Genomic DNA, 27,863 nt, shown 5'->3' on the forward strand with positions numbered 1-27,863 from the left:
CCCATAATGGCCCATATAAGGTTCTCTGCTTCTGCTGGTGTTTGAGCTAACTAGCATGTTAATTTATAGACCATTTTGCTGCACGGTATTTTGGCCAAGCTCTGTCTCTTTACGGTTTTCCTTCCATGACTTCTTTTATTTAGTATTTAATAAAATGTCTGTAATGTTTTACAATCAGAGGCCACTGGGAACTTCTCTGCTCCCACCAAGAACTTCCACAGGAGCATCACCTTTGACGCAATGGTGGAGAAGAAAGAGTGGAGCAAGACTTGAGCAGACCACCACTACCCAGGATAAGCCAACAGCCCTATTACTACTAACAGTGCAGGGTCTGCAGCACACGGATGAGTAGGTATAATACCTTAGCTCCACTGGGAAAGCTGTGTTTTCATGACAGCATTCAGCACCCTCCCTTTTAGCTAGGCTTCAATTCTACGCAGACAGCAGCTGAACGCCCAAGAGCCCCAACTCGAGCACCTCTGCAGTGCTCCACGAGATGCACAACTCACCACACCACTGTTGGGGTCTGGACATAAGTGCAGTAAGGAGCACGCTGCGAGAAACAGCACACACAGGCAACTTAGAGAGGAGTCAGGTTTTTCTTCACGCCTTTCAGATGGAGAGGAACAGCCTGTACTTTTTTAAACTTCGTTTTTATCTAGATCATATCTATTCCTAACTAATTCAGCTTTCGGAATTTCATATGCAATTTAAGCTCTGCAAGGTCACCATTTCCTAAAGGGATTTTAATTTTTAAAATTTTACAGATGGTTATTCAGCTCAGACCTGCAAGTTCATAAACAATTTTTTAAATATCTGGTTTACAGTTGTATTCTAATTGTAGTGAGATGAAAGAGGTACAGGCCTGACTTTTTTCTAGCTTCAGGCACATTTTTTTTCCTTTCAGCTATACATTTCAGCCTATTAAAAAGCCTCTGAAAGGTAAGAAAGCTAACATAAATGTGATTTTCTTCCTACAATTAAAGCAGCAAGTCTTTCTACTTGCTGCCAGTCGTGTCATACTAAAGTTTACAGGTGTTTCGAAAATCTAACATATCTCTCTGTTTTCCTTGACACCATCAGGCACCTGGATTCTTTTCTTAATTGGAAATGCTTTCAGCTGAAGAGTCAGCACGTAGGTGTGTGTGGTGGTAAAGAGCATTAGCATTGCACCACTCCGGGAGAAGCTCACAGCTGCACTTACTTGGGTTCTGCTCAAAGTCTCTTCCATTTTTATCGTATTTGAAAGTAATGCTGACCGGGAGATAAATGATCAAAGAATGAATCCATTAAAACATGCTAATTGTATCTACATTTATTCCATTTTTTAATATTTTTATTATTTTTGCTGAACTGGTAATATCTTAATTAACTGGGAACATTTACAAAGCTCTCGGTGGGCTCCGTTTGCCCTAACAGGAATGCCATTAGTCATTTACTGCTCACCAGGGATGACATCCAGCCAGCTGAGGCACTGCTCCCCGCTAAAGAGATCTGACCACGGTGATTTACAGCCTTTAATAATAAATAATCTTTTACTACTTCTACTTTTCTTGGCCAACGTCAACCAAATCCTTACATGTGACATCATTTAATTTCCATTAGATGGAAATGTGCTATCCTTTTGCCAACAGGCCTTGCAGGTCTATCTCCCGTTTGGCGTGGAGATACAGAATTGGGTGTTTTCATAGTGAAACCTGAATTTTTCCTTGAGAAATGTTGTGCTCAGTTAATATGGCAATTTCTTTTAATGTTAATCCAAAACTCTGTATTTTTAACTGCATTTCATCCATGTATTACTGTTCATGTTAAAAATACATGCATAGGAAGGGTTTATACTGTCAGCACTTTCTGCAGTGAGTCACCACCTTCACAGTTGCAGTTCTGAAATAATATTTTTAAGCTCCAGTTTTTCCAGCTGTGTCCAAGCAGACCACTGGCTCCTGTGCTGAAATCCCTTCACTTTAATGGGCACCATGGACTTACTCTCATCAGGGACAGACTACAGAATAAAGTCTCGGTCTGGCTGCCTTTTGTATGTGTCAAACTCTCGGGGAGCTGTAGAGTGAAAATTGAGAGAAGTAGAAAAATGACATTGTCGACACCCCAGACAGACATAACACCTGAAAGCATGTTTGGAGTACTGCAAAAATGCAATTAATTAATTGGATTTGAGGTTGATGTCTCTTAAAATAGACACAGCATCTCCTCCTCTACAAAGAGCAAGTCGCTGTCCTGATTCCCTTTCCAGCAAACTCCCTTCCTTGCTACGATGAACAAGTTGGAGGCAGAGACTGTGTTTGCCACACTGTCTTCTTCCTGCAGAGGATGAAATACTTTACACAATAAAAGTCAATGAGCCTGCGTAACATGAGGCCAATTCCAATGCTGTCTCGGAGGGATTTATGATTGACTGAAGCAATCGGAGATGCTGATGGCATAAACTTATACAGTCCACTAGGAATATTTACTCTCCATTTCATATCTGCCACAAAAGCCTTAAACCTGTTTGCTGAATGTCACTGTTTCAGTTCATCAACACCCAACACAACGATCAAACTTTATTCAGCAGGGACCTGGTATTTCTTCTGCTTTTCCTCTGCTGAGCAGCATGGGTTAATAAACTGAAATGACTCATGACATCTTTTTAATGAATAATAATCTCTTTGCTTTTTAGCATTTTTAGTTTCAAAACTGAGCACAATTATTTAAATAAATCGATATTCTCTTGGAGGCTTAATATCTACAACCAGGTTAAAATATTCCTTACTTTTCTGTTTTCTTCTAGGTCACCAAATTTATTAGAAACCTTCTAAAGCAGACTGTTTTGACAGCTGCCTTCTTAAAAATAAATGTTCTCTCTCTGTTTCTACAATTAAAAGAAAAAATAAAACCTATATTTAGATTCCAAATAAACCAAATAGAATCACCAAGATATCTCCTGGTCTTTGGGAGGTTCCATGATACCACTACTTAAAAAAATTATTTTAGAGGATCAGGTTTTACTGCTGAATTTCCAGAGCTTCTTTACTAATTATTTGCAGAGATTGTTTAGGAAAATGTGAAATTAGAACGTGATTCTTGTTGAATGCCTGCTGAGATAGATGAAGGGCTGTCACGGCCAGAAGGGCTCCTTGTGCCAGATGAAGGCTGCCCTTGGGGGTGCTCTGGCTGTGCATTACTCACCCAATCCCTCTGTCACTCCTTTGCACGCCCTATCAAAATAACGTTCTTATTAACACATCTTGTTTGCTTGGTCACTGCCATTTGTTTTTATTTGGCGATTTGTTAGCTGCGAGCACATCTTGCTGACAACAGCCTCTTGGTGCCAGTTCAGTACCTGAATGCCAGAAGAAAGGTGTGGGGTTCACTGCCCAGCATCTGCTTCATGCTTCCCTGGTCTGGAAGGGTTCATATCAATACCTGAGCATGCGGGCAGATAAATAAGAATAATACTGACTTTCCATTAAAAAAAATAAAAATAAAATGGTTTGTCTCAGCGTAGAGAACATATATGGCTCCCTTTGTTAATGTGGGCCAATTTAGGCACAGTCACCAGCGCAAAAATATGATGGAGGCTTCAAGAGAGGCTCCCTTGAGGATATACGCCTGCTTCAAAGCAGCGACAGAAATGCCCAGCAAACAGCTTGGATGTGCTGGCACTTGGCTGCTCTGCTCGGAGGGGACAGATCCGGAGCCACGGTGGCCCAGCACCAGCTGAACTGGCAGCAAATGAGAAAGACGTGCCAGTGCCTCGGCCCTGTCCCCACAGCTCCACAGCACTGCTCCAGCACACTCCCCTGGAGCCTAAAGGACTTCCCTCTCTTAGCAAAAGCAAAATAAGAATAATAATAAAAGGCAGTTGCAAATGTTCACACAGCACAGGCTGGAACTGAGCCTTCTTCAGCCATCGGTAAGTAGAATAATGCAACGATACTTCCTTTTCTATTATGTTCCCATCGATACCCAAAGCTGGTATTTACTAAAGCTAACTCTAAGAGCAAGTTTAAATGCCGTGCAGTCTCAGGTCTGCTCCTGTTGTGCTGTGTCCTCACCCTGCCCCGTTGTGCTGCCTTGGCACCTCCCTGCCCCAAGGGAACCCCCGCGGACCGTGGGAGCAGCTGGGTGCCACGGGCACGCTGCACAGAGCATCCCCCGGTTAGAATCCCCGAAGAGAAAAGGTAAGGGAACCACAGGGGCCATGCTAATTGACTTTCAATATAAACAAATAAGTCATTAAATAAGCAACTCAGTGGTTTAACTTGCATGAAATAATGGCTAAATATTCAAACAGAATTACACTGAAGTCCTGGTTAACTCTTACATCTATATAGGCTCCTGATGCTCCAAACTGACTTATGCTAGTTAGGAGTAACTACAAGCAAATAAAAATATTTATTTCCTGTATTTATCTGAAACAAAAGCAAATGGAGCTATTTGTCATAACAAAACTACATTATTTCAGAACAAACAAAGCCAAGTGCTTACCTCTGAGATTTACAGGGTGGGGGGATTTCAAGACATACTGTATATAATACATTTTTACATGTGCAAAAATTTACCAATGAAGTGAAATGTAGTCTACCAGAGAGGATCTAGGTGCCATCCTGAGCCAGGAGTCTCCACTGCCCAAGGGATCTCTGGAATGCAGAGACTTGGGGAGCAAGCCCCAAACACTGGGGAGCCTTCGGCAATGCTTTGGCCTTGATCTAGTCAATGAAGACTATCCTCTTAGATAAACTATAAACTCACAAAATACTGAAATCATTGTTCATCACAGTGTTTTCCTGTGAAATGCTTTCCTTCTTTAGGTCTTTGGCTACCATTTGGTACCTTTTTTTTAGTCTGCAATGCCTCATTGTTTCCTTTGCAATGCCTTTTCTATCCACAACCAAGTCCCCTCCTGCAGCTACAGCTCCTTATCTCATCACAACAAAACCCAGCTCCTATGAAGAGCTTTCCCACATTATTTCATCAGCAGTGTTTTCTTTAAGTCCACATCATCCCAACATTTTGTCACTGCCAAGATCTCAGTAGGGACTCTTTGGAATAAGGAACAGTTTTATTTGTAGACTATGGTAGTCAACGTTCTCCGTGATTTTGGGACCAAATCAAGTCTTTTATTTCTTACCAACAAGACTGCAAAAGAAACCACAGAAGCACAGAAGCCCATAAACATACCTATTTATTTAACGCAGATGCATTTTTAGGAACAACTGCAACCTCCTGATGTTTCCCATAGCTCGAAGCTTGGTCTGTACCTGCTCTGGGAAGCAGGGTCCATGGGACCATGCCATGGGGCAAGTACCACCACTGACCTGAAAACCTCCTGCAGATGCACTCCAAGGGAGAGCCAATCCCATTCTCCAACACCAAAAAAAAAAAAATCTCAATTTCCATGTGTGTTAAAGAACTGACGGGAAACAAAGGGAAATAAAATATGCAAATACTAATCATTCTCATATCTATCGCTTTAATGACATCCCAAACTTCACCACTTTCCCCAATATTACTAAAATTCCACAGCTTTCTCCTGTGTTGTCACTATTTATAAGACTAACACATTTCAGAATTGCAAAACAAATGCATGGAAAATTATTATGAAAAGCAAAAGTTTCATTTTGATGTTAATGAAGTTTCTAATAACCGTTTTCATTCTAAGTATCTCTAAATATTAACTTTCATACCAAACTCATTAATTTTGTGAATTATAAATTAATACAATAGCCTTCAAACATCTACCTAATTTCTGCTAATTTCTACTGTATTTGCATTTTTACATTACTTGAATACTGGCATTTTTTCATTGACAGCAACAGGCAATTATCATCAATTTGTGAAATACTGGGCTATTGGATTTTGAAGAATTAAAACCAAATGAAGTATCTTGGGAATACTGATGAAGCTGTTGCTTGGTCACCTCCTCCAGATATTCTGTTTGCACAGTAGGCAGATGGATGATGTTTTTAAATTCATTCAAGTCAGTCAAGAGTAGGGTGGAATAGGACTAAAATGTTTTCCATCAAAATTCAGTGCAAATTCTTCCAACTCTGAAGACAGAGTGGAACACGAAACACTTGAACTCCTCGTTGGCTTGGCTCTATTAGCTTGGTCCTCAAACACAATTCAGAATCTAACAGATGACTTAAGATAATCATGGTACATCAAAAGCCGTAAGGTAATAGATACAGATGGTATTAAAACAAAAACTGCAGCTAGCCCTAGGGGAATCCCCTTTGCCGTGAAAGCCTGCCAGGAGTGGCTTGGCAGCTCAGCACCAAGCATTCCCCCCACAGCAGCACTGGATCCCAGCACCCATGTGTGTGCTGAGAACAGAGGTGGCCCTCAAGGGCATCTGTATGAGACAATCTCAGCAGACAGACAGTTATTGCAACGTTTCTTAGAGGTTCACTAGCCCAGAGCAATTTTCTTTGGACTCAATGAATTCATATAAGAAAACTCATTTAAGCAGAATGTGAATTTCTGGTACCTATGGAGGTTTACCCACCATTGGTCTCAACTCTTTTCAAGGATGATGCTCTGAAGCAACCAATCTTTAATTTGACAGGTACAGGCTTTCTTGTGTATTCTAGTAAACACTGTAATTTACAGATTTTCACATTCCTGGCAAAAAAAAAAAAAAAAAAAAAAAAAGAAAAAGTTTCACAAATCTTGAATAGGTCTTTTCCTTATTCAGTCACTTTGTGCAAAATCGGAGGCTATACGTCAACTTTAGTACATCAAGGATAAAATTCATATTCTGTTCTCCTTTGAAATCTTTCAGGACCTAATTGACTGGAATGACAGAATAAGACCCATGGAGAGAACCATCGAGTATAAAATTACAATTTCATTTATTATGAATTCTGTTTTATTTAACAGTCTATAAACTCTGGCAAAAATTCTACCACTTTGTGTTTTTTTTTTTTTTTTTACTTTTTTAATTAGTTTTAAAAAGATCATGTTACACAGAAATTCTAATGAATTATTTTTGGTTGATCTCTTCCTCTGTTACCTATCCCAGATTTTCTGGTCATTAGGTATTTCTCATGCATGTCGGACCTTTCATTTTTAACGCTTAGAATGATCAAGGAGCCTGATGTTTTGTCATTTATTTTAAAATTAAGATGACCGTGAAACCTAGCTCAGTTAGTCATTTCTGTATAGTAGTCCCTTATCATTAAAGCAGCAACATTTTCCCAACCTCCATAATTAACCTTTTTGTACAACTGAAAGCAATAGCAATCTATCCTTTGAAAGCCCTTCTGGGGCTACTTAGCACACTTCTTTCACAACTAAACAGAAATAAGCCAGCAAAGATGAAAAAATAAAATCCACCCTGCTTAGAATAAAATTAGATACTTTGTTCTATATCAGGCACAAAAATATCTCAAATCAGAATTAAAACCTCATTTAACTTTTCTTTTTTTTTTTTTTTTTTTTTTTTTTTCAGGTCATAAATGCCCGGCTTTATTTTTATCTCTACAAACCCATCAGTTACGGGTAAAATGTGTATTATCCAATTGCTTTCAGCATAAGATTATTTCCCCTTTTATGCAATTGTTTGCTTCTACTCACTATTCTAAAATCAATTTCTATTGATCCAGCCAGTGGCTTGCACGTTGTTCCCGACAAAAAGGAAAACTATGTCATACAAATTCAAGGCACTAGAGACAAGCAAGTTCCATGATCGTATCCAGCCTTCATTTTCAGAAAAAATCTCTTATATTTTCTGCCTGTGATAGGGAGCGAAGCTGATAATAAACACAAGCTTACTTCATAAAACTGGATGCAATACTAAAGGAAAAATTGCTGCAAGAGAACTTCAGCTCATGTCAACGGGCGTAAAGCAAGAGCGCTGATCTACCCCAAGAGCCTGCCACTCACGTATGAGGGCACAACGATAATAGTGGCAGGGTTTTATTTATTATTCCGGAACTACTGGGTGTTTAGGACTGCAGAAGTGCTCCTGAAAGACTGAGCCATGACTCATGCTGGGCAGCCCATGTGCATGCCGATAAGGCACTCCCGTACACTACTGAAGGCTCCTGCATGCTACTCCATGTGTGCTACAGAAAGCCTCTTCTGGGAGGCTGCACTGTTGGTAAAATTACTAGCATAACTTTAAATTGTCCTCTTGGAAAACAAGCCACTACAGATGACACGCAGGAAATTATACCTATCCTCTGCATAAAAAGAACACTATTTCAAAGTTAGTGTTTGAAGACCTAGCGGCTGCTTCTTGTTTGGCTTACAGCCTCTATTTCTGCATCACAAGGAATGGAAATACCCGATGTATGAGCTTGCTACAGTGGCAGAGATGAAGCCCATGTTTGTAGGAGGAAAAAGAATCGAGGTCTTGGCAGAAGGGATTTTGTTTGTTTGTTACTTGCTGGTTTGCTTTTTCTGGCAGCTATCTGAGGCAGTTGAAGAGTTCTGAACGACGGCATAAATCTCAGTAGAGATACAGCGAGCAAAAGCAGGTGAAGTGAACTAAGCTGAAATTTAATCACATTTCTATTATAATCAAATATGTATTCACAGTTGTGTACAGCATATTATAAAAACACACAATGAGCTAAATTGTGATTTCAGCGTGTAAATAGCAGAGAAAATGCATTGATCTCAGGAGAGCACTTCTGGCTTCTCACTGGTATAACCAAGAAGAATTTTGAACAACATATGCTAATTATATACAATATAATCTGGCAATCTGTACAGTCATCGCTGAAACTAAACTTCATTCATCCTGTCAGAATGTTCATTGGTCTGAAACTTTGCTACAGAAAGAAATATAACCCTCTGATTTTTGTCAGGCAGCAAGTCAAACTTCAAGTCACATTAAAAGATAAAACTTCAATACATATCTAAATTCTAGTTTGCCTTCCCAACTCGGTTTGTGGATGAGGTATGATTTCATAAGGCAGTGACTTACCAGAACTGCAAAGAAAAATATCCTGCACGTTTATTTCTCCATTGTCAATTTTACATAATTTGTTGTTCGATTAGTAGGAGCACATAATTAAAAACAAAGCCCAGGTAATTAAATTAAGAACTGATTTATTTCTAAACCGTATTCCTTATGGTTAGAAAGTCAGAAGCAAAACTCCGTCTGCATTTAGAGAGAACGCCTGCATGAAAAAACACATTAATAAAGCAGGTCGGTGAAGGGAGGCAACAGTGTTTTCTACTTCCTTTTCCAATTAGAAGAGATCCTCCAAAAGTTAGAGGGTTTGTCTAGGCTACAATATGCATTTAGTTATAGTTTAACACCGTACCAGCCTTATGCATCTCCTCGGCCCCAAAGTGGCTTTTGTCACTCTTAGTAAAATGGAGTAACCTTGTCTCATTTTCATCTACTATAACCAGAATCGCTGTGGTTTCCTTGACTCACAAAGGTTTTTCTTGGCATCTTAAAATCTAACCCCTCTTCCCTCCAGCAGGGGTTTGGTTTAGCTCATCACGGGGCCTCCTACCCGCAGTGGTGGAAAGCCTCTCGCAGCTGGCTGCAAGCCTGGGGATGAGCACTGGGTAGGGTCCCACCGCGTTTCGACCGTGCTGGACTGGGTTTCTCACTCTCCGTTGAAATCTGAATACCGACTCCCTGATTTGCATGTTCCCAGATGCTATCCAAGACAAGTGTGGAATATCACCTTGCCAATGTTTCGCTATTCAGCACGCGTTGACGTTGATGAACGCTGATACTTCTATAGGTAGCTGTGCAAAAAATACCTAGATGCATTTTAACATCTACCCAATGAACTCTTCCTCAAAATCACCAGGCTTGAACCTGAGATTACAAGTAAACCATAGCATGTGATCATTCGTCGCTCCTGACACCTTCCCTTTTTTCCTCACTTGAAAAATTGATCATCGTAATACCAAAGAAAGTTTGTATTAACATAAATCTATTCCACTTAAGCACTGGCTTGGACAACGAATTATTAAATCTTGACAAAAAGAATATTTATGAGGTACAGAAGAGCCTTCTGACATAGATGAATCAATATTTTTTTTTCCTCAGAATTCTCGGAATCATCAAAAAGACAATATTTATATAGAAAAAAACCCTAAGGCAGTGACAAGGATGATATCGTATTTTTCTTAAGTCAGTGCAATAAAGTAAACAAGAGGAAAAAAAAATCAAATCTAACGGAAGAGCCCACAATATGTCACAAGGACATGTTGTTATAAATGCTAGGAGAGAAAGCAAAGAGTTCAAGCAGTGCCGGAGGATTTGTGGCAACAGGCAGACAGAATTGCATCTGCACCCTCAACATTAAACGACACATGTAATAGGGCATGCACAGCTTCCATTTCGGGATTTAAATCTGGATGTTCTCATTGGACGCTAGCATAAATCCACGCTGTTAACACGTATATAAAATAATCTAATAAAACCCTTCCATTATCAGCAAAATCTCCTTTAAAATGCATTTCCAAAAGTACAGCCTGCAAGCTAAGATTAGGTCTTACAACAAACAGGGGCAAAGAAAAGCGTTGGCTCTGCACCATCTGCCACTTCTGTTCCTCCACTGCACCTCTTTGCTAGGCATAGGTGGAGGAAAGCGGTACTTTTAGGGATGATTCAGGTTTGTTTGTTTTTTTCTACTGATGTCTTACACAGAAATCTGCACCCCAGGATTTGAGGATTTTCCCCTTTTTTCATGTTTTTGAAATAAATAAATAAATAAATAAATAAACAAACAAACAAACAAACAGCCAGGCTTATCTTTGTATTCCCATTATCACCAGGTCTGACATGGAACAGTATTATTTACCTCATATTTATTTTTAAAGGTTAATTAAGGTTTGTACACTACCTTGCGATGTGCTTTGACAATTAATTTCCATTACTATTGATTACCTCATACGTCAGTACATGAGCCAGCACCGCTGGCATTTTCTGCTTCCAAATGATGCACTACTGGCATCGAAGGCTATTGATGGTCATGGCTGAGCTGCTGCAGAAGACTGTGCTGAGAACTGCAACCATTGCCTTCCTAAAGTACAGCTGGTCCTAGCCAGCGCTAACCTTTCATTGAATTCAGCTCTTACAGCCAGAGCAGGAAAAATATCTGGTTTCCTCACCCCTGATTTATTTTGCTTTTATTTCCTTTTACCTATTACATGGTTTAATGAGTTAAAAAAATGGTACCAGGTATCCAGATCAGGGCCACTTTTAAACTCATTGATTTATATATTCAGGTGAATTTAAGTACAGCTCTTCTCTGGGAGATTTAGGCTTCTGCAAAACGAAGACACCTCTCCAGCAGGAAAGGGCAGATCAGCAGTCCTGTACAACCATCCACCTACCAGGAACAGAAACAGGCCTTTTGGAAATAATGAGATAAATCTAAAATCAGGCAGCCTAGGAGAGTTGTAGCTTTTGAACTTGAAGGGAAAGCGAATGAATTTTTCCTGTTTTGACATACTAGACTGAAAATGTTCAGTTGCTCTACTGACAACACTTTGATTTTATCCCTAGATTTACCATCACCATATTTCTAAGCTGCAATAAATCAAAACACAACTTCATTTCCAGCACTTATAAAGAGACACAACCATGTCTCCCTTAATTGGATATTAAAATTAGTCACATAATTATTAAAGAAAACACCTCGAGGCCTTCCACTGAAGGACATTAAATACCAGAAGGTATTACTATTTTTGCAGTGTTTGAGTGCATTCACCTGCCATCGCCATCCCTTTCAGACAAGAAAAGCTCAGAGGAGCACAGCTGACCCAAGTGTTACATATTTTCCTCTTGTGCTCTGCGGTTCTGCTCGGGTCCGTTCTGTAATCTAAATGCTAGTTGTCACTGTTCAAAGGCAACTACACTTCTGAGATGCTTCTGATAGGAGACTGTTTTCATTTCATTTTGTGGTGGTTTGAAAGCTTTTGCATCTTCTCTCTTTGGTGCCAGTTGCTTTGTATGGTAGCTGGTCTTGAGTTTTACACTGCAGTGTTATGGCAGCCCTTATCAGGGCTCTATACTTTTTATCAGCCCTTTATACTGCATTTCATTTCGCACCAAAACCCCCACATATTTTAAAGCTAAGTACCTGTTGGTAGTGTAGCACAACTTTCAGGGTTTTTTTGGTTTTTAGTTTGTAAGATGTGTTCTAACCACCCGTCTGAGTACATGCAGTGTTTTGCATAAGAGGACAGCAAATAATGGGTCTGATTTTTGGTATTGCATTTTATTCTGTGCCACACTATTAGTTTTATATATATATATATATGTCACAACTGTATTCATTAGATTGAAAAAAATATCATGACCATATTCATTAGGAGACTGAAAAAATATCACGACCGTATTCATGAGGAGACTGAAAAAAATGAGTATTAATGGTCTAAAAGCCATTCTTAAATATAAAGAAAATATATTGAAACTGTAAAAATGAATGCATTTTTACTGGAAGTGCAGATAGATAAATAATAGCATCACAACAATGCACCAGTAAACCACACACAAATTTTGGCTCACAATTTCAAATATGCTCCTAGTAGAGACTGCCTAGCTTCAGAAGCATTACTGCAGCCAAGGCATTAAAAAAACATCAGCTGAGAGCCAGGCACCTACACAGGGTAGCAGGTTATCGGAGCAGACAGTTGTTCCCATTCACTTAATGAAGTTTCCTCAAGTTGCTAAAGGGTACAGCTGCTCTGTGCCCTTTTGGAGCTTTAAAAGTCTTCCCTTGGAGATCATTTGCAGTTGCTATGTATTCAACAGTTTTGAAAATCCAGCCGTCTATCTTTGCATCAAAAAACCCATATGCCCAGAAGAGGTCCGTGGAGGGAAATGTCTGAAATCTTGACCTTCTGATTTGATCTTTAAACCTAGACTTGGATGATAGCAACAACTCCAAAATAAGCATTTGATTGATAATATCCTGAAAGCCAAATGTGTTCTTTAAACACTTTGATGAACCTGCAGAATAATTGCATCTGCCTCCTTTTCCGGACTGTCATGCAACACCCTGTGAGGAATTGTTTTTTTCCCCAACTGTATGCAAAGAGAAAAAACACAAACACACTTGGATCTGTGACTTTAATCAGAGCAGAGTTTAAGGCTATGATTAAATAAGATAAAGCCCAAGTTTGGAAAATGTTGCCTTTTATAGACCGTAATCCTTTCTCTGAGGATATCAGTATGTTGAAGCATTATTAGTACAAACTCAGCAGTGAGGCAGGCCAACACAGCTTTACAGGTTCACAGGTCCAAGGAAGAAGCAAGACAGCCTGGGGGACCCTGGCAAACCCAGCAATGCCTCAGCTCATCGTGAGCAGCCGACTGTCCCTCGGGTGGGAGGGGGTTCAGCTCCCTTGGAAAGAAGACTCCGGTCGGTAAACCTGCCTCAAAACTCATGAGGGTATGAAAGATTTTCTTTAAAAATTGCATTTGCCCTTCTCATTTTCTTTGCCTTAAGCCACTGCTGTTTTGGTAATGGCCACAGGAGAGAGCAGCACTACACTTGGATGTTGTTTTTGCCAACCAGCCCTTAGCTGGATTTTTCCTTTGGGCCACAGATGCCGGTGATGAAGCAAATACCCAAAGAACAAAATACCACCCTTCATCAGCATATGCTGATCATAGCTGTCTTATTTAGGCTAGAAACATGATGTAAGGATGAAAGCAGGAAACTGCGTATCAATTTTTTTCTGAGTTTGTTTTACTTTGCATTAGAAATTGTGCTTCTACAGCACAGATTGTGGCTGACATGGTAGGGGATCTGCACATTTCAGACACAGAAGCCTCCCAGATGTTCTGAGAGGGCGCAGCGACTCTTGGTACCACTCAGCACCCCTTTCTGGATCCACCTGATGTTCAACAATATTCCAGATTACGCAGCACAGGCGCCCAGAAGGAAGAAGTCTTTCTTGAAAGGCTTTCTAAAAACGAGTAGAGGAATGTTTTCTGTTCTCTTCTGAAACGCAGCCTTCCCGTGGTGATTAACATAACTACTCTCGGCATGGCCAGCAGAGCTGGTTTTACAGCAACAGACCCATCGTTTTTATTCCGAGCATGGGCAGAGCAGTGATTATTACTGCATGAGAAATTTTACTAAAGTTTTGTATTCTGAAGATTTTGAGGAACGAGTTACTCGTTTGGCACCAGTGAAGACCTCCTACTTAGGGAGCTACCCCTAATTTACAGATTGGAAACTGATGGATGAAGCAGGATTCATGGGGGACTACAAATTGTCCTGGGCTCTTAAACCTGAAATGTAAAAACATACGAGACCCAAGCCACCCGCTGCACTGACAACCTGGCACAAAACGGCATAGGTCGAACATCTAGCTGCTTGCTCCTGCTTTCCAGGCTAAAATTTAGGGCTGGCATCTTTATTCGATGCCTGCAAATTACAGCTAAATGAGACCTTTCAGTGGTGTCAGCCCCATGCAATACAACAACCCTAAAGCAAAACCAGCTTCTGCTGGCTGGGAAGTGATGATGGATTTTGGTAACCAAACCTGACCCTCGCTATTAGAAACCAGCACCACATTTTTGTATGCCATTCATAAATCATTTTAATATGCAGATGTATGCCTGCTCTGTCTGATTAGAAGGTAAAAAGGCAAACGTTCCTATAATGTGAATTAAATGCCCTACATTCATAGTAAATGACTGCAGAAAAGCTGTAAGGATTCCTAACGGCGAGCCACTCTTCCTCAGGAATGTTTTCAAAAGGACTGACAGATCGATAATAAAATCAGAAATAAAACTACACATCACTTATGCCACAAGAAGCCTGTAGACACGGCAGCTACCGATCTTCCTTCTAGTTACAACACACCACACAACCCCTCTCTCAGCTGTTTCGCGCCAATAACGAGCATAGGCTGCTGCGACACGGGATCCCATTTTCTCCCATGCCCTCCTGCATGCTGACGGCAAGAGCGCGTTTTATAAACACATCCCGGTTATTTCCCTTGGGCTGGATGAGACACACACTGGTGAGCACTTAGAAGTTCAGCATTTTCTCCACAAGCTGCAGCGAGTGGCTCTGTGAAAGCTCTCTCGGCGGGGTACTGTGCCTCTGAAGCGTGGATTTCCTCGGCTCCCCGCAGGATCCCACAAACATCTCACCCAGGAGTTCGGCTCCCCGCTATCAACAATGTAGTGCATTGCCTACCAGGTCCCGCAATGCCCCAGTGCTGCTGGTAGGTCATGTTAAGCAAAAAAAAAAAACAACTAATTACAGCACCGAAGTGTACGTGTGCCTGTAGTCCTTATATACTTCAATAACACGATCATCTGCTGCAATGAATAATAGCATGTTACATGGACAATCACCCTTGAGGGAAAGCGTTCCTCTAAGCCTAGATGACACCCTGCATTCAGTCCATTTGTACTAGAGGAGGAATCAATAAGCACGCCCCACGAAGGCATTTCAGCAATGCCACTCCAACCTCAGCTTGGCGTGCCGAAAAAGATTTAGATCTGGGAAAGCATTGCCTACCGGAGGGAAAAAAAAACATGCTGACACCAGTCTCATTTTGCAGCTGTAATTTCCATTCTGTTTTTGCACTGCAAGGTGATTTGATGAGCCAAAATAAAGTATTTTAATAAGTCACTTCGTGAAAGCTAAAGCTGCTGAAATCTAATTTTTTCTTTCACAACTCAAGTACTCCAAGAGTAGTCACCGACTCACCTGAGAGTCCTTGATGTTCCATTCAGACATCTCTGATTAACTGAAGGAAGCACTAAAACCCACACATCGGCAAGCCTTAAAGGAAATGTTTGGGAATGTAAGGAAGTCATTACAAGCACCCAGTCACGTTACGCGTTCCCTCTGTTTTGAAAGGTAATCTGAAACAAAAAAAAAACACTTTTTCTTCAAGAACTGTTTCTATCGAATAAAAAAAGAATAACATAAAAAGCCTTGAAAAAAATACCGCCGGATTATAATGCATACCCTTATCTCCACAAAAATCACGTGCCGGATGAAAGAGAGGGCCTAAGCAGAGATTTCTTTTAGAGCACCTGAATTTGCTACAACAAAGAGATAAGCAGTATTATTACATCCTATTCTGGGATTCGAGTTTTTGTGCTTGCTAATTATCCTGGAGCATTCTGCAGCCAGAGTTCAGACCTCACATTTGATTCTAGCAGAGATGAGTAGAAATTGTACATTCAGAACAAGTACAGCGTATGCACAAATTTGTCTTCATTACCAGTCTGTTTTCAATGACCAGAACAGTTGAAACATGCCAGATTTGGGTCTTATTTATGATACTCATGAGAATCCAGCTATGCGACTACGCATTCACATCCGTATCGCTAAGACATCGCTAACTTTGTTTCCCCAGTTGTAAAATGGGAATAATAATGCTTAGCGGTCCACATTGCTCATTTAATGAAATAATTAACTAGAGACAATTTATGTTCCAATTTAGGCCCCCTTTACAACTGCAGCAGAAATGAGAGAATTGCACAGCGAGCAAGTCATGGCATGGTGCCTCCGAGGAGATTAAGTGCCATTGGCACCTGCTGAGGCTCAGTGCAGCCGCGGCTCAGGTTGCGACTTTGAATCTGCCCAGGAGAAGAAAAGTAAAGCCACAGGAGCCAGCGGGGAAAGCTTTTTATCAATGCAAACACTTCTGCGTACTCAAAATTGGTAGACGTTAAAATTATCGACTGGTCAGCAGTTGGAAAATTTCATATGGACTCTGCTCATTTTGCAAGTGCTACAAAACTCAGCTCAAACAGCAGAGCAACTGGACGCTGAAATACTTCACGCCAATCAACAAGTTATCTGGAGTCACCTGTATTTCTAAAGACCTCCACAGAGCTCGTACACATCTCTACAAATACATATTTTGCTCTGAGAGCCCTGTTACAAAGGAAGGCAAACCCCCATACAGCTGTGCAGGGAGAGAGGCCCCAGAGGCAGGAGGGGCTGCCGACGCAGGTACGGCTTTGTGAGACAGCAGGCAGCTCCCACAAAACCAGCCCCAGGGGAAATTTACCCTAATGGCAACCTATGAAAACACGGTATTTACTGGGTAAAGGTTACCGCTCAATGTTGCTTCCACTTCGGCTTTCAAGATCACCATGATATACATTAAAGAACATTTTCATGCACATTTTCTTTGTACCAACAGCCACCAAAGTACTCTGCTGAGGGTAAAGTGGAACTCAGTCATTTAATGATTTATACTTCAGGTTCTTTGTGAGCCGTTTACAGCTATGAACTTTAACATAGGAGTTTAGGGATATTTCAGGAGCTATTAGCATAATGATCCCTTGTTAGGATCCTCAACTGACAGAATTCTCAAATGGTCTTTTTCAATTGTAAGGTCAGAACAAACAAGCAATCACGTTGCTAAATATGACACGCACAAACATCGCACATCTGTGTTCCTATGGAAACTGTTTCATTTATGTTTGGGATTGACATTTATTTTTTCTGTTATTTTACCATCTCTCAAAATTCACCTGTTCATCTGAAATTTTCAATGTCCAAGTTGAAAATACCGATCCCAGTGCTGATCTTAGTACCAGGAACACTTTATTTGAAGCTGACTTAAAAATATGACTTTTCTTTCATGAATACTGAACGAACAGTGGTTTAGTTGGGATTAGTATACATGGCAGCATTTGAAAAGAAACTGAATGCCTGAAGTATGAGATTTATACATCTCAGCTGAGTCACTCCTGTCCTTCACACTTCTCCTCTACACCTTAAGAAGGTTGCTGTGCTACTTCAGCAATTCATTTACAGCCCCTCCTTTTCTTATTTTTATTGCAAGTTGACTGGTTAGCAAAGATTTTTCCCCTTGATCTATCCATCTTGTCTGATTTTCCTCTCTACATTTACAGAAACGGTCATAGACACGTTATGCTTCATGAAGCTTTTTTATACTTGTAGGAGCTCGGATCAGAGTAGCTTGGGAAGACTGAACCAATTTAGCTAGAACAGGAATTTGACCCAAAGTGCTGTCAAAAACTTAAAACCTGAACTCCTTTAATATTTTAGATGAACATATCAGTTTAATAAAAGTTGGCATTCTTCTGAACCTCTGTATAGCATTCCCAGCCAAAAAGAAAAATAAGACCTGTTTGTATGAGATCACAGGTCCCAATGGAGGAAACCAGAGGAACAGCAGTTTCCATACAGGTAACTTAAGGCCACTCATTAAACAACACAAATTGCTACAATTATTTTGGATTATTGGAGAATTACCAAGATGTATTTTACTGGGTATATGTTAACACCTTTCCATGGCTCTCAGAGTAATAAACTATGATAGGGATGTCTACACAAAGAAAAAAACACTTTCAAACAGATCAATTATGTAATTATAAATAATTATTGGATAAATAAAATAAGAAGCAAGAATGCAAGAAATCACATAAAACAAGGTCACTGCTAAAGCCAGGCTATTCCAAAAGAGCATAAAGCTGGTATTTCTTAGCTTCTACAGACTTTCAGAGAAACATTTATTAAAATTTGTCTGTCCCTAGCTCTTCTGCCCTGGGAGGAGCGTGTTACAGCTGACATTATCATTTACAGAGATTTCTCCACATTATAATCAGTCCCCAAAGAAGCATTTTCTCCTCTCAAATCCTGTGGTCCCTAAAGCAGTCCCTGTAACTAAGCAGACCTGTAATCTTTCAGCTTTTCAGTATCTTGCAGCAATTTGCTGGCCCTGCTGAGCACTATTTCAGGATCGTTTGTTTTAATTCTCAGTCCCCTCTATTCCCCCAATTAAAATTCGAGTTAATTAATAGCACTGGTACAACTAAAAAGGTGTCAGAAAGGCCTTAACTTTCCCTTCTACTCCTGTTGCTTCAAAATAAGAGTAGCTTTTTCTGTGTTTTCCCATGTTACTCCTGTAATTTGTTATACCAGCAGCATAGATTGGGTGCATTTCAAGAGCTCCAAGAACATTTTTTTTTGCCGAATTCCTGATTATTACCACATTAACCAAAACAGCTTTGTCCTTCATCTGTAATATGTTTCCTCCTGTCATGGAAAGATTTGTCAGGAACTTCGTAGCTCGGGACCAATGCACACGCTCAGCATCTGCAAGACTGAAATGTAATCCTGATTTCAGTAGGACCGAGGAGGATACCCCCTGAGAGGCTACCTCTGTCTCCCCGTGCTTTTGTGTTCAGATAATTACACCCACAAGCAACTTGGCTCACCATAGTCTCCTCCAGCACATCTGCACAGTGATTCACACCGCAACAACCTGAGGAGATTTCAGTCCTCAAAGAAATCAGTCATGGTGTGTCTCTGCTTACAGCTAACTTCTAGATGTAACACATTTCCAATGTGTTGATGCATACAGTCTGCAGAATAAGCAATGAAATTTCTTTTTTTCCTAACTAGCTCCACAAACACATACTACCACTTCAAAAGGTTTCTCCCCAAAACACTGACACCTCGCAGACAGAGCAAGATAAAAATCAAAGGAACAACCACTGGTGCTCCACTGGGACCACTGGAGGTTTCTGGGACTGGCTCTGCTTCACCAAACCCAACACAGACAATCAAATCATTGCACAGTTTCTGAACATGTTCAGTGACTGGCTGCTCTTTGCACTGAAGGATGCTCTTCCAATACAAGTGGCCATCAGTCATAGAATCTCTGATCTAGCTTCAATTCAAAAGATCAGCTACTCCAAACCATTAATTCTTAGGGTTCTTCAACCAGGAGGGAGTGCAGGAGCCTTCCAAATGTCACTTCCATTGCATTGTCTCCACTATAGCACAGTTGTTCAAGTGCAACAAGAAAAGCATGCTATACGGTCTTTAGCACATAGTCTGCACTTCATCTCCTCTGCTTCGTATTTATAGTCTTGACAAAGTCAACATCAAGGTTACCTTCACCCGAGGATCAACGCCACTTGACTAGCCCAGGCTAAAGCGAAAATTCCGAAGCTGAACCTTACCTGACCGTCTTTTTCAATCTTTCTCCAAGTATGATCAATGCCACTATGCACAGCTAAAGCTGTCAGTCTCCTCTTTATAAAGCTGCTCATCACATTTATCGTAGCCAGTTTTGCAACCCGAAAGTTGATTTTCAGTGAAAACCCACCTCTGAGGTCAACATTATATGACAATGCTCTCTCTGTATTATCAGCTACCCTACGTGTGTCCTGTAGCAGTTAGAGCATCAGCTAGAAAAATGTTCACAGACAACACAGCTTTTCCAAAGAAAAGCTTTTTATATGCTGAAAATTTCCGTTACAGATTTACATAGTGACTCCTTCTTGAACTTTTGATATTTTGTGCTATCTAACAATAATGGTTTGCTCAAATACTTTAGCTTTTACAAATCTTTTTAGAAATAAACCACGATGTAAGCTAACTGGAAACACGTACATCTGGCCTCAACTATGTGACCACCTCCTCTAGAAGCATACTATTTTGGTGCAATTTTCAGGTAAGTCTTAAAGGCTTCTTTCACAGCCCCTACATTTTTTTGATTGCTGACAGAATTACCTTTTATGTTTTAAGTATTTAACTGGGAAGGAGGAATCTTCTTAAAACTGTGATACTACTTGGACCCTCCTCTTTTGGGAATCATACAATCATATGTTGGAAGAGACCTCTGAAGGACTCCAGAGAAACTCTCTCATTTAAAGCAGAGTTAAATTCAGAGTTGGGTCAGGTTCTGCTTGGGCTCATGAAGTACACTGTTGAGGATTTCTAAAGATGGAGATATCACAGCCCTACTGTGCAGGTGTCCCACTGCTAAACATCTTCATTGTGTTTTTTTTTTTTTTTAAACCATTTTTATCATTTCTAGAAGGAAACCTTTCTGCAACCCACGACCATCTCTAAATGTAGTTTCACGTCCAAGATCAGAACTCTTTTCCCATCCACTGTGTAGAAATCCATTTCTCTATCCATTCCCTCACTGCTCAGAGGCAGTGTTCAAACCACTAAATTTTACTTTTCCGATAAACATGCATATATCATACTTCTTACAGTTGCATACAGGATGATTAATGCATGCCATCCCTTATTGTTTTCTTTAACAAGAGCAGGCATGGGTTACTGACCAGATTGTGATGATACCAGCTTTGGGATGGACCATCTCTTCTCTGCTGTTGTCTTTGAGGGAGACTAGAAAAGCACCTACCCAATTAATTTTATATTTTTTTAATGGACTTTCACCTCTAAATAAACCCAAAAAGACAGCAGATTCTAAATTCTATTTAGAATTTAAGATAGTCTGAAGCAGTGTTGACACACAGCTGTATGCTCAAAATTCACAATAAAGAGTTGAACGTCATCCAATCCTGCAAGTAACTTCTGAGGTACCATACTGGCTCGACAAAAACGAGATTAAAAAAAAAAAAAAACAGTCTGCTAAACTCAACATCCCTGTATACTAAGAAGCGCTCATCTGACTTTGTGGGAAGTGCAGGGAGCTCTGCAATTCTAATGGTCAAATTACTTATGTTGGTACCCAACCACAAATTTGTATGCCAAGCTTGAGGGTACACCTCTGGAAAAATCCAGGCTCCAAATCAAGTGAATCGGACAGTAAATGAAGTAATCTAGGTTAATGCAGGAACGGTCAGGCAAAGGCGCAGAGATGGAGCTCTAGTCTGTCTAGGGGAATGAAAAAAAATAAAGGTTGAAATGTAAGAGTCCATGAGATGTACTAGGAAACAAAGGGAATAACTTTGTAGCTAGCATAAAAGATAACAATGGCTCTGAAAGCCATTTGACACAAAAACAGAAGCACACACAACAGTAAAAATATGTATTATTACGCTCAATGCGACATAACCACTTTCCAGAGTAACCTACTTAGGAATGTGTGTTTCCTCCAGATTTAAAATTAACGACTTGATAGATTGAGGGGAGAAACACTCTGTCGTAAAGAGATCTTTTAAACAAGGCACATATGCACTGTAATACTTTAATTGTACATCTGTGTATTTTAGAAACATATCTATCTGACCTTCTGCATACTAAGAATTCATTGATTTTCACTAATTCTTAGCGCTCAGCAGGATCCTTGATTCTCAGAGCAAACCGACAGCAAACATTTGTAAATCTCTTACTTTGGAAGTGCCTTAACAAGTCAAGGGAAGCACTAAATTTCTTTGGTATGTAGTGAAAATATTTTCTTGTTATGATTTCAGGACCAAAAAGTGGTCTAAACACAAGGGTTATTTGTAAGCAAGTAGATGGAGTCAATAAATTAAGTTCAGTCACATGCATGAGTTTCTTGAATACCAAAATGTTCTTTGGCGATTTTGGGCTGAGCATCACATTGCCATGCACATGCCAAAGGACAGATAGTGTCTGAGTTGTCCTTTCTGTCCTTGTAGGACATGATCTGGCTACTGGAGATGTGTCTAAGCTGCAACTAATTACTCAACTTTTGCCTTTAAGTTCCTGTTATTCCTGTTATTTTGAGTTGAACAGACACCATGCAATAACTGCAGAGCTGCTCCTAGAGACACTAGAAAAGCTAGGAAGAGACTTTCTTAAAATCAAGATGTCGAAATATTCCCCTTATTTTTCTCATTTTGCATTTTGTTCCCTTGATTGCTTTCGTCAATTTATAGCTTGTCTTTACTTGGTTTGATTTGCTTTCCATAATGTATCCCCTTCACTTTTCGTCCTCTGAAGAAAACATTTTGCCTCAGAGGAAAAAATTTCCATAGAAAGTTTTCTTGGATTTAAAGACCACTTATTCTGATTTTTCAAAGATGCTCAGCTCTTCCTTTACATATTCTCTTTGAACTGTTATACTGTCCTCTCTTTTTTAGATTTAATAATCTGCTATTTTTAAAAGGTACATCATACGTTCACAGTGCTGGAGCTAATTCTCTGCAGTGAACGTCGCAGACAGAATACTTTCCTATACAAAAGGAAATCAGATGAGAAATGCCAGGACTGGGTTGGAAGCTAGTGGACAGGTACATGCTTCAACAGTTAATTTTCCAGTGGGTCACAGCACACACTACTGTCTCTTGAGGAAACACAACCTGCCAGTCTTTTGTACTTAATTAGTAACATACCACATTTTTCCACCAATTAAAAACAGTGGTATACATTGCTTTTTTAAAAGATCACTTTCCTACTAGGACAAACAAAAAAAACATGAACACTGACACTGAAAATATTATTGAAAAAACCTGCAATAACACCACTGAAATTCCTTTTTTTTTTTTTTCCTCTCCTGAACAGCAGCATGAATTATTCTTCAGCAGCGAGCAAATAACATCAATTAGGAAGAGAAGCAAGATGTGCTACTATAAAAGGACATTATCTCCCCTTGGCTAAAATGACCTTTTTAAAGCCAAAGTAAAATTTTTAATTAAAAGTCTGAATTGCTTCTAGGACTGTCTTAAAACCAGGAACTTTTCATAAAATTGAGGTAATTATGAAGTACCAAACATATGAGAGTTTAAAATAGGTTATATATATCACATATTGATCCGTACAGGTTATATAAATTTGTGTAACAAGCATATGGATTTAATCCCTCGCTTGTACAATAAAATATGCTTACATCAAAATCCATTTATTTGTTACATATTGGTTTATGAATAAAGAACGTTGTGGCATTACTATTTTATTTGCCTGCATACAAAGTAGGGGTTCATTTATGACAAATTGATTAATGCATATAATATGTTGCTTTGCAGTTGCGGAATATTAGATGTAGCAGAATTGCTTTTGGTTTGTAAGTCATTAATTTGCTGATAAGCCATGCTGGTTGGATTTAAACCCATAAAGGTCTATTTGCCTTTAACTTTGAATAACGGCTGCTAAGAGGTACCAGGAGTTGTGTATGCAGAGAGACTCCTGCAGTATGTAAGAAAATTACTCCCATGTTTAGGAGTTATCTATGTTATTAAAGGTAGCCATAACAGAATTTGAATATTAACCTACCATTCACATGAGATTTATGACTAGATGAGCACCAAAATTTGGAAAAAAAAAAAAGCTAAGTTCACAGGAAGAATGTATATATGTAAAACAACATTTCTGTAAGATGTGTATGTCACATCTTTTCTTCAGCAGTAATATTAAATACATACTTTCATTAAAAAATGTTGTAGCTGGCTTTATGACGCACATTTTAAGCAATCTTTGAATCTAATGTCACCCTCAAACTCCAGGCAGAGGTTTATAGGATGGAAGGGTTCATGGCATGGGGAAGGGAGCAAGAGGGGGGCTTTTCCACCCTCAGTACCATGGCCAAGCATCACCAACTGCAGCATCCCAGAGCTGTATCACTGGCGTATTTCTTTTACAGAAGTAACAGCTTTATAAACCTGCTTACTCCATCCCTGTTATAGCCTGTCAAGCCCACTGAGAAGCAGAGAAACCCAAAAAGCACAAATAACTCTTCCTTTAGGAGCACGGGACCAGACTGGCAGGTGCAGAGCAGCAGCCACGGGGCCATTTCGGTGCCCGCAGCAGGGCTGAGGCCCATGGGAGCTCCATCTGCTGACATGGACAATCAGCTTTGCCAGAGTTTGTCCGGAATTACCACTTCCATATTTTCCACAGATCTGTCATCTCTGACATAAACCTGCCAAAAAAGCTGAGCTACTGACTAGTCGTGGAGAAGGGAGCAAGAGCAACTTCTCCTGATGGGAGAAAACTGGAGGAGAATTACAAGGAGGGGGGCACAGGGAGGGGACTCTACAAAATAACTGCAGATTCCTTCTTTCACAGCCTTTTCCAAGGATTTCAACATGAAAGGGGAAAATATGGGTCTATGGATGTGAGGAAACAAATATATATATATATAAAATATATAATATATATATTTGCTGAGAACTCCTCTAAAGAGCTTGCAAAATAACTGTATATGAAAACTAATTTATAGGGAAAAAGCTATATGGTCATTGATTTAAGCTTAAATATTTGGTATTGATTTTGGTTCAAAAGTGGCAGCTTCTTTTTTTATGTACAGGGTATTGGTTTCCAGTACTAGCACCAAAGAAATTCACTCTGGGTGCTAATGGCAAAGTTTGGGTCTCTGATAGTAACAAAGGCTTAAAACTTTCTAATGCTTTGAAAACATCGCTATTTATTCTACACCATGACAGACAGGAAAGTATTCCCACTTTAACTGCAGAAAAGGAGGCACGGAAGAGAAGACAGTAACTCCAGACACTAGGAGGCTTTGGAGGGGTTACAACACACTTGGCAGAAGTGATGGAAATCCGTGTCAAATCGATAGGTGCAACTGATTACCTGCTATCACAGATGATGATGATAGCACTGCTTCAGACCAGGAGCTTGAAGGCTCTTGTTTGCTGGGAGGTTAAACATGTTGCATTCACATCTCACTTCAATTACATTGCAGAGGTAAGAGAAATTAAATAGGCATTAGTCAGCCAACCTCATTAACCCTGAGTTAAGACAGAGAGACAGAAATCACTAATTTGAACACGCATTTTAATAAAGCAAACACGACACAATAGGTTTACTATTATGTACATTAAGAATAGGATTAATAGAATAAGATTAGAAAGAATGCTTTTGAGTGCTATAATGTTTCACACATTAGAAAAAAGACTGGCATGTTTGAAAATATGATGCCTGACTGATTAACATCCATTTAATCTTTTCAAATGTTAAATTTGCTTTTCAGTGGAAATGTATTTGTTGAAACACAACAACTGACTCCAATGCACTCCTACCAGAACGATTGCATCTACCCTGAAATCCAAATATTTCAGCCAAAATCAATGCATTTTAACACAAGTCAATAAAATTACATGAGATGAAATACTTATTTTAACCAATACATTTCCCATAAAATGTACATAGTGTTACTGAAACCAACCTAAAGTCATTGGATCTCAAAGTTAAATGTAAACTTGAAGTTAAATAGAGGAAGATGAGGGGGAAAATATTACCAGTGGTAGCGATCTCATTTGAGACAGGCAATACAATTCCTTAACAATGAAGAAAAATGGGTAGTAGAGTGCTCACTATACATAATCATTTTTCTTCCCTATTTACCTACGTATTCTAGAAATTTCATGAATAACCTTCCATTTTGTGTCTGTATTGCCCAGATTTTTTTTATTTTTTTTTTTTTACTCCCAAGATTTCTGCTCCAGGGCAAGGAAGCCACTGAGCCACAAGGGAAACAACAGCTCAGCAGGAGAGCAGGCAGATGCTGCTGGTATCTCCGTCCCTCTTCCATCCGGACACACCACAGTACTCACTGGAAAGCAGCATATTTCTGAAATCTGCCCATACTTGCTTCCCACTTTGTGCCTGATTGTGTGTATCTGAAGAAAACACCGCATCACTTCTGTGCCCTTGAAAATGTGGGATTGTTTTTTAATATATTTTTTTTTAGAAAAGTTTTTTCTTAAAATGACCCTTTGCATGTGTTCCCCATGATGAATTACCTGAGATGCACAAAGCTGGTTATTAACACCATATATATTGCTACGTATCACTATATACCGTTGCCTGATTAGAACATTCTGGTTTGACAGGTCAAAAAAAAAAATTGTACTTTCCTAAAACGATATGTGCTCCCTCTAGTGTCCATGAAAATCCGCTCCTAATGGCGAATAGACTGCATGGGATCACGTCCAGTGCTACAATAAAAGCCTATAAGAACTAATATATGACTCCAGAATGAATCAGCATTGAATTAAATCATAGGATTTAAAACAGGAGATAAGTTTGCAAGAATTTAAGAAAGGTTAAGCTAGAATACAGAGCTGGTCAGGAAAAGACCCATATAACTGGAAAGAGAGCAGCGTTTCACTTTTTGTATTCATATAATATTTTTGGGGGGTTTAGCTTCCTAAAATACATCAGCCAAGTTTCTGTTTTGTCACAAACCACTACATTTAAACTGACACACCACTCAAGGCATTTGCCTCTCTTAAAACAGCTAAAACTATAAATTCACAATAAGATTAAAATCAATTATTTAAATCAAAGTTTTCTGCTTGTTGGTTTAAATCACAGCTAAATCACTTTGATTTAAGTCAATTCACCTCACTGAACCCTTTAATCTTTAAGTCAATGACAAAGCTCCCATTGACTTCAAGAGGATGCTTTAGGAGGATTCCCTCAGGCTGAGCAAACCAAACTCTTGCCTGTTTTTGCCAGAATCACGTTTAAGCAGCTATTAGCCAAGTCCGATACATTTGTTTTACAGACCAACAGAGGGGCATCAACAATTACACAACCTCATGCCGAAAGAGTACAAAAACGAAGCGAGAATCCCGTCTTTTTTCCCCTCCCCTGCTACATGTTTTTACTTTTAACTAGCTCTGTTTGAAAGCTAACTTTGTCTCTTCTACAGGAATGTTAAACCCTGATCCAGCAGCATTGCAGAGAGCTGTCGGAGCCAATGCAAAACTCTGTTTACACCAAATCAGGTCCCATCTGTCCACTCGCACTAAATATATTGGCTGATCAGGGTCTAGGAGTTCTCTGCACTTGAATTGTTCTTTTTTGGGGGCATCAGGACGCATGCAGCATTTTTAATAAAAAGCTGGCTGATGTTTTAGTGCCAGTGCTGCGAGAGAAAGATCCTGCATTCATTATTCACAACTCTCTCTGAAGTCAGGGCTGGGTTTTGCCAACACATTAATTCTCACTATTTTTTTTTCGGAGGAAAAAGAAAAGATCTTTGGAGGAGAACCAAACCAGTGAGCACACACAACAAGCACACATGCAAATCCATATCAGAAAGTGTTTTCAGCAAAAAAAAAGTGGCTGCATTAAAGACAGAAACACAATTTAAACATTCAAATTAAATAAGGCAATTAAGACAAACTAACTCACGTATTCCTATGGGCATCTTTAAGAGCTCTAGATGTAGGACCAAGTTAACTGAAGTGGTGCTGTTAATTTAACTAAACCACAAAATGGTCC

The 27,863-nt window shown here is 39.6% G+C and overlaps 1 protein-coding gene and 1 long non-coding RNA gene across 11 annotated transcripts in view; both read right to left on the minus strand.

The window, feature by feature from the left end:
• Positions 1–27,863, minus strand: part of LRP1B (LDL receptor related protein 1B) — a 681,046-nt gene that overhangs the window by 630,843 nt on the left and 22,340 nt on the right. The gene's annotated exons all lie outside the window — the stretch shown is intronic.
• LOC106040987 (uncharacterized) lies at positions 14,213–26,840 on the minus strand. The gene is made up of 3 exons (XR_001210212.3): positions 25,203–26,840; positions 15,663–15,820; positions 14,213–15,165 (listed from the first exon to the last, which is right to left on the minus strand). It is a non-coding gene; the product is annotated as an uncharacterized lncRNA (long non-coding RNA).

This window comes from Anser cygnoides, chromosome 6 (genome assembly GCF_040182565.1).
Source record: "Anser cygnoides isolate HZ-2024a breed goose chromosome 6, Taihu_goose_T2T_genome, whole genome shotgun sequence".
Lineage (NCBI taxonomy): Eukaryota > Metazoa > Chordata > Aves > Anseriformes > Anatidae > Anser > Anser cygnoides.